The sequence below is a fragment of the Branchiostoma lanceolatum genome, chromosome 2, assembly GCF_035083965.1.
Source record: "Branchiostoma lanceolatum isolate klBraLanc5 chromosome 2, klBraLanc5.hap2, whole genome shotgun sequence".
NCBI lineage: Eukaryota > Metazoa > Chordata > Leptocardii > Amphioxiformes > Branchiostomatidae > Branchiostoma > Branchiostoma lanceolatum.
In genome coordinates, this window is record NC_089723.1 from 21,586,475 (window position 1) to 21,593,313 (window position 6,839).

General features: G+C 42.6%; 1 long non-coding RNA gene across 1 annotated transcript; it reads right to left on the reverse strand.

Moving 5' to 3' along the window:
• Nucleotides 1–1,349: 1,349 nt before the first annotated feature.
• Nucleotides 1,350–6,435, reverse strand: LOC136427910 (uncharacterized). The gene is made up of 3 exons (XR_010754536.1): nt 5,479–6,435; nt 4,983–5,038; nt 1,350–3,896 (listed from the first exon to the last, which is right to left on the reverse strand). It is a non-coding gene; the product is annotated as an uncharacterized lncRNA (long non-coding RNA).
• Between the last annotated feature and the right edge of the window lie 404 nt (nt 6,436–6,839).

Consider the following 6,839-nt stretch of genomic DNA (forward strand, 5'->3'; position numbering starts at 1 on the left):
TGGCGCACCTGTTGGGCCAAGTCAGCCACTTCAGCCTCTAGGTGATCCTGGCGGCGCTGTTGGATGGCATTGATGCCACACTCTGGTGAGGAACCGGTACGCTGTTTGACCGCCAGCACTGCTTGCTCATGTAGTGTTGCGACATCCACTGCTTTCTGCAAGGTAGGGGGATTTGCCTCAACTACACGCTGCAGTGTATCCGCATCTAGACCATTGATAAAGTGGGTTAGCGTCATGCCCTTGATGGCAACCGCGTCGCAACCTTTGTAGGCGCGTTGCACCAGCCGTTCCAGTTCTGCAGCAAACACGGTAAAGGTCTCACCAGGTTGGCGTTTGCGGGATGCCAGCTGGTGCTGGAATGTGAACAAGAAACGGTCCTGTGAGAAGGCATGAGACAACGCTTCATGAGCTTGAGAGTAGTCTTCTTGGACGGAGCGAGGCAGGCTGATGAAGTATGTGAACGCCGCCCCATCTAGAAAGGTTGGGAACACCTTTGAACATGCGTTGTAGTCATAGCTCTGAGATACTGTGTAGAGATAGAACTTGTGGTGCCAAACTGCATAATCCTCCTCTCCCTCACCCCTAAAACGGGGGGGTAAATGTGTTTTGCAGTGGGTCTGTGGTTGTGCTGGCATGTATCCAGGTGAAAACTGTGGTGGGAGACCATACGCTTTGGCTGCAGTGACCCCATGCTGGACGGTAGGCCCAGGGCCGAATTCCGTGGGAAACTGCTGTGGAGGGCCCTTGCTGGCTGCCTGGCTGTGGGGAAATGAGGATGGAGCAGTCGGTGCATACATGGATGAGGGTGGTGGCCGCTGCACTGAGGTAGTCTTTGGACGGACTGGTGGTGGGAGACCCACGTCTGGGTTGGGGAGGGCAGACATGGATGTCCCGGCACTAACTGCTGGCTGTGGAATTGGTTGGAATGCTACTGTAGGGTGGGAAATCATCGAGGATGGTACAGAATAGGTAACGGGAGGCGCAGCGTACATGTAGGTAGAAGACGTGAACGGGTATGTGGTACCTGACTCCGGGTCTTTGAACGTTGGCTCCATTGTTCAGTCGGTGGTAGGTGGGGTGGGAGGGGGGCGAGGAGAAGTCGGTGCGTAGAAAAAATGTCCTCCGAGTTCGTGGAAGGGCTGGAACGCCGGTGACGTTGGCTCGAAGTGATCCCGCCGCTGCCGCCAATGTAAGTTACCACTTACAGGCCGACCCAAGGAGGAGACGGGACGAGGATTCAACGGAACGCTGTGTATATTTGTAACGCATCTGGTCCTCTACATGTGCTATTTTACCTCTGACCCCCGGGTCATACCATTCGGACCCGGGGTATATTTATGGACTCTACAATAGTATTTGATATTACATGCTACATGTATTATTATTTTTACAGCATTTGATATCTTAAGGGGCTAAATTACTAAACAAACAAAGAATTCTACACATTCAATCATTCTCTTTGGTGAATTGACATTGATGAGAAAAGTAATCTTTTTTAGTTTCGTCTTTTAAGTTTTTTTAACGATGCATCAAACTTTTTGTGATATACAGTTACTAAACCAACAGATTTCCAATACAAATACAGGCATACAAATTAAGTCCAATCTTTAACTTAGGTCAAGGAGATTGATATGTAACTACTAGAATCAACAACAATCGACTAAGATACTACAGAGAATGTTACAACATTGCTCGCTGAATTACAACAACCCGATATGACTGGACACAAAATAGGTATTTTCAATGCAAAGTAATTTCTTGTTCTCTTATTCAAAGGTGTATCTACAGTGTTGAATATCAGCTGGGTAAATGTATTCTCCAGTTTATGAAAGCAGATAGATGTAGAAAGTACTGTACAGGATGTAATGATGATGAGATGATTCTAGTGGATAATTAGATACATCGATGTGTACACGTACTCTAGTGACGGCACTAGTGGACTAGAAAACACAAAGGTACCAGTAACGACATGACTTGTATTGTTAACAGTTGTAATTACAACGTGCCATTTGGTCATGGCACGCACTGCATCGATCGTTTAATGCTGCACTACGAATACAATTGATATTAAAATAACAATGATCAACCGTGTTCTAAATACTAACTTGTTTTGTTGTTGTTTTGACTTTGTTTCAATGTAAGCTGACTGTTTCTTTTTAGCGTAGACATTTGGCCCAAACAGCTGTGACTACATTTAATAAAGACCGCCAATGTAGCTGGGCATTTACAGCTTGCACGAGTGATTGAGAAGCATCCATGGGAAATACACGACTACAAGAATGACAGCTCCTAACAGGAAGGAACACAAAATTACCGTAAAATTCCCTTGCCTGTTGCCGGCCTTTGCCCACGATGGGATCATGTCCGAACCAAAAGTGACCGCAAATACTGCCAAGATTACCAGCACGACGGTCAATGATATCATGTATGTAAGAGCAAACCGTTCACCCTCGATGATGTCCTTTGGAGCGTCATTAAACTTATTCAAATGGCCAAGAAGATGCCACGAAATAACACCCATTGTCGCGAATGCCGTCCAAACCAGCTCTTTTTCTGTGTTTACTATACTGACCACCCTTCCCCCCATAGTGTCAATGATCACGCTCCATTTTTCCCATTCCAGAGTGTCTTTGTTATCTCCACTATAGCTAGCGCTGTTACAAAGCTTTTCCACTTGTGCCCTTCTCGCTTGGCAAATGAAAATCTCATGAGCTTTATGTAACTTTTTAACACCTGCGGCGACGTAAAAGAACGGAGTCATACAGGTGACAGCAAGGTACAGCAGCTGAGTTACATGATGCGCCCATTCCATAAAGTTGGAAAGTTTCGATGAAACATAAATATTCGAAAACGAGAAGCCAACAATCGCCCCTATAAACATCGTGAGGTTGGTGAAAAACTCAACCTCTTTTCCAATGCCAAAATGACGAGACCAACTTTTCTCTTTGATTCTGTTGGATACGTCTCTGAGAACGAGGTCAGGTTGCTCCTCGCTCCTCACCATTGAATCGGCTAGATCCTCTGTGTCAGAGGCCAATGAGACTAAGGCATTTGTCAAATCGATTACGTACCAACAGCAAAAGAATGAAGGAAAATAGAGTATTGCGAAGAATGGCAAGGAAACGAAGGCGCAAACGGCATGTGACACGTTATGCTGATGGTGAGAAAAATACCTGATTATCCATCGTAATGTAAAGAGCTGCTCACACGAAGCACACTTGATGCTAAAATTGAGCAGGACGGAGCCGGTCCACAGGATGACGTACAGGGCAAGCAAATACCGCTTGTCGTAAACTACCTCCTGATTTATTTTGTCTTTCAGCAAATCGCGTAAGTTAATTTGATAGCACCAACGAATGATCAGTATACCTGGCGCAAATTTGTACAGGCCGATGATGAGCGAATAAGCCAGAGCTTTCTGCACCTTGTGCGGCTGGTGGCAATGAGACCACCTCCAGCCAATGTGATAGGCGTCGAATGATATGTTTTGCATGTCGTTGACTTGTTGGGGGTTTACACTACTAGCATACACTTGTTCTGGCCATGTAATATTATCGTTAACACTTTCGTCCCATAGGCACTTCATCTGTACAACAGAGGAGAACATTAACCACCAGAGTCCTACAAAAGGCCAAAATGCTATCCAGATTGTCTTTCAGACTAACTTTGCCCCCTTGGCGATGGTCTTGAGAACGCCGACCCCGTCATTGTCTCCGGCCTCAATGACTTGCTGATACGGAACTTCAATGACCTGCTGATCCGGCGGAACTTCGATGACCAGCTGATCCGGAACATTGATGACATGCTGATCCTGAACTTCACTGGCCTGTTGATCCTGAACTTCGCTGATCTGCTGATTCGCAACTGTTTGAAGTTCTTCGCTTGACCCAACTGATCTGGATTTTTAAACGCCAGCGAAAGAGAAAATAACATTTAAATTATGGGAATTTTACGTTCACATACTAGTTTGACTCTTAAGGTAAGATATTTTGTTACATGGGCCATAATGGCCATTAACCCTATTCAGACGGGGGGCCGGGGGGGGGGGGGGGGTAATATCGCCTAACGCCTGAACGGCTTGCGCTAGAGCCACCAAACTTGGTGACTTTTCTTAAAACTTAATTGGCAAAAAATTCATAATATTTACGTAAGTTCATGATTTTGCGTATTGCCATGGCAATGGATTTCTCACAGGCTAATTCTACAAAATTCAATAATTCAATGTAAAATGTAGTTTTCAGGTTACTTACTAGAGCCCACCTAGTTTCTAACATCAATCACATCTTATGTAACTTAATATAACTTTCATGGTTGAATATTCATAACTTTTGCTAATCTTATGACGTCATTGGTTGAAATACAAGATTACGAACCATATCATTAGCTCAGGTATAACGGGGATATATTGTCCCTTGAAATTCGGCACTAACTTGTATCTTTTGCACAAAAACATAGAAATTTGTGTCTTCAGTCTATTTTCATTGTGTTTAAGGGTTATTTGCAAAAAAATGAATTTTTGAAAATTCGATATTGCAGATTAAAAATGGCGGATTCCAACTGATAGGTTAAAATATATGACGTCATTTTTTTTACGTCATTTTGACATAGTTGCTGTTGCTATTAACAACAGAAGACATAACCATTCTAGACACCCTTTTGGTTAAAATTCCGTTACGTACCTTTGAGTTTAACGGGAAAATCCTTTTCACACGGTTCCGGTCAATAAAATAACATAAATAATGACACTCAAGCTGTTTTGATTACTTAGTTCTACATGTACATCATTCTCTGAAAATTTAATGGTCATGCGATGAGTAGTTTAGGAGTTAAAGGAGGCGGAATGGTGAGATAAATTCAAAATGCAACGGACCAGGAAGCATCAGCATAGCGAAAAGGAACGTGCAAAATACATACATTTTCAAATCTGTGACCATTATTAGTGTTTATGCAGCCGTAAAATTATCAAATCGAATTTCACTCACCGTTGCTGACCACCACTGATCAAGGGGGACCTCTCTTCGTCGTCCATAGTACAGGGCTATAGATAGAGAAACGTTCACAATCATGATGACGTCATACCTCAGAAAGTGAAAGGGGAACTAACTTAATTCAGCCACAAGGAAGTTTGCGCCAGCGAAAATTCTCGTGCTGCAGAATCTTCTAGCTCCTTTGTAAGATGGTACCTATATCACAGTATGATTTCCATTGACAATATGCCTGTTTATTATAATGATAGGTGCAAAAACAATTTTGATGACTATGTTACAGACGTGGGCCAGGATGTATAAGGCTTCATGTTACGTTACTAACGCGGCCAAATGTCCCTTTCTCTTGTTCTGCATTCTGCTAGTACACTATTCTACATGGCCTTATAGAAAAATAACAAAATGTTTGCCACCATCGACATAATATGGTCGTGGGCATGGTAAAATAGCGTGCAGTACAAACGTACTGAAAACGAAACAAAATGCAGCTTACCATTCTGGTTTGGGCTTGGCAGGACTTGAAATTGCAAGTGTGTGTAAGACACCGACAACTTCCACACTCTTCTGAAGAACAGGGCGCTTTTTCAGTGATCACGGAGGTATGTTCCAAGCAATGAGCTTTTAACCTGCGTCGTACCTTCGCTCGTACCGAACTAAAAGGGGAAGCATAAAGTGACTAATGGGAATTTTTTGTTGTTGCTATGGTCCGGGGAATCCCAGTTTCGTACGAGGTATCATGTTTCAACGGCTGGGCGAAACTATATACATACGCTGTATACTCTGTCCCCTTCCTGGTGTATATAGACTCTTCCCACGCATATATTATAGAACTAGTTGAGACTTGATTAAAGACCTCATGGCATGAAGATGTCCTGATGACTGCTCCTTGATCCAAGACTAGAGATTCGCTTAGGGGTGAGAGACAGGCAAGAAATGGCTCGTTACAATAGTGTAATTGGCTGCCATAAATTAAGTATAGAAACGGGGAGATTTCAAAAACTCCCTATAGACCAGAGGGTTTGTCCATTTTGTCCAGAGGTAGTTGAAGACGAATATCACTTTTTGATTGTATGTCCCAAATATTTTGATTTACGTAATTCACTATACTCAATGCTATCGTTGGGCTTACCAGGATTTATCTCAATGGACTTAAATAGCAAATTTAAGTACATAATGACATGTGACAACCCATGCATGGTATACATTGGGAAATGTATCAAAGAATGTCTAGACGTAAGAAACTCCTCCAATAATTGTAAAATCCCATTGTCATCCCATACTACTACACCATATTGTATAAGATAGACTAGTACACCATATTGTATAAGATAGACGGATTAGCCTAGTAGAATGTTATCTATGTACCAGTGAATGCCATACTCTGTACCTTGTACAATTGTTGAGCAATAAAGTTATTATTATTATATCATACGTTCGATTGCGAGAAATTACCAATTTTTGCCCGTGCTAACTCTGTGGACACCATAACTCGAGGAGCTCTAAGCAGATTAAGAAGGCAATTTCTAACAAAATGATATAGGGGAAACACGCGCTTCTTTCGGCACACTTCCGGGTTCATTGAACGCCAATATTACGTCAGAACCATAAATCTGCACATAAGTATTTGTTTTCCTAAACTACTCTTTGAATTATGCATTTTTCTCCTAATCTAATCTAATATTCATAATTACCAATTTGTGACTAATACATATAATCAATACTTCACGATTAATGTTTCATTATCAATAATATTTAATGACTGAAATTCATAATTGATAACGCCCGGAACAAGGAGGTTAACCGCCTTGTCTGCCCTCCTCCAGGGGTTGCGTCACAGATTTCGGAGAGTGAGTG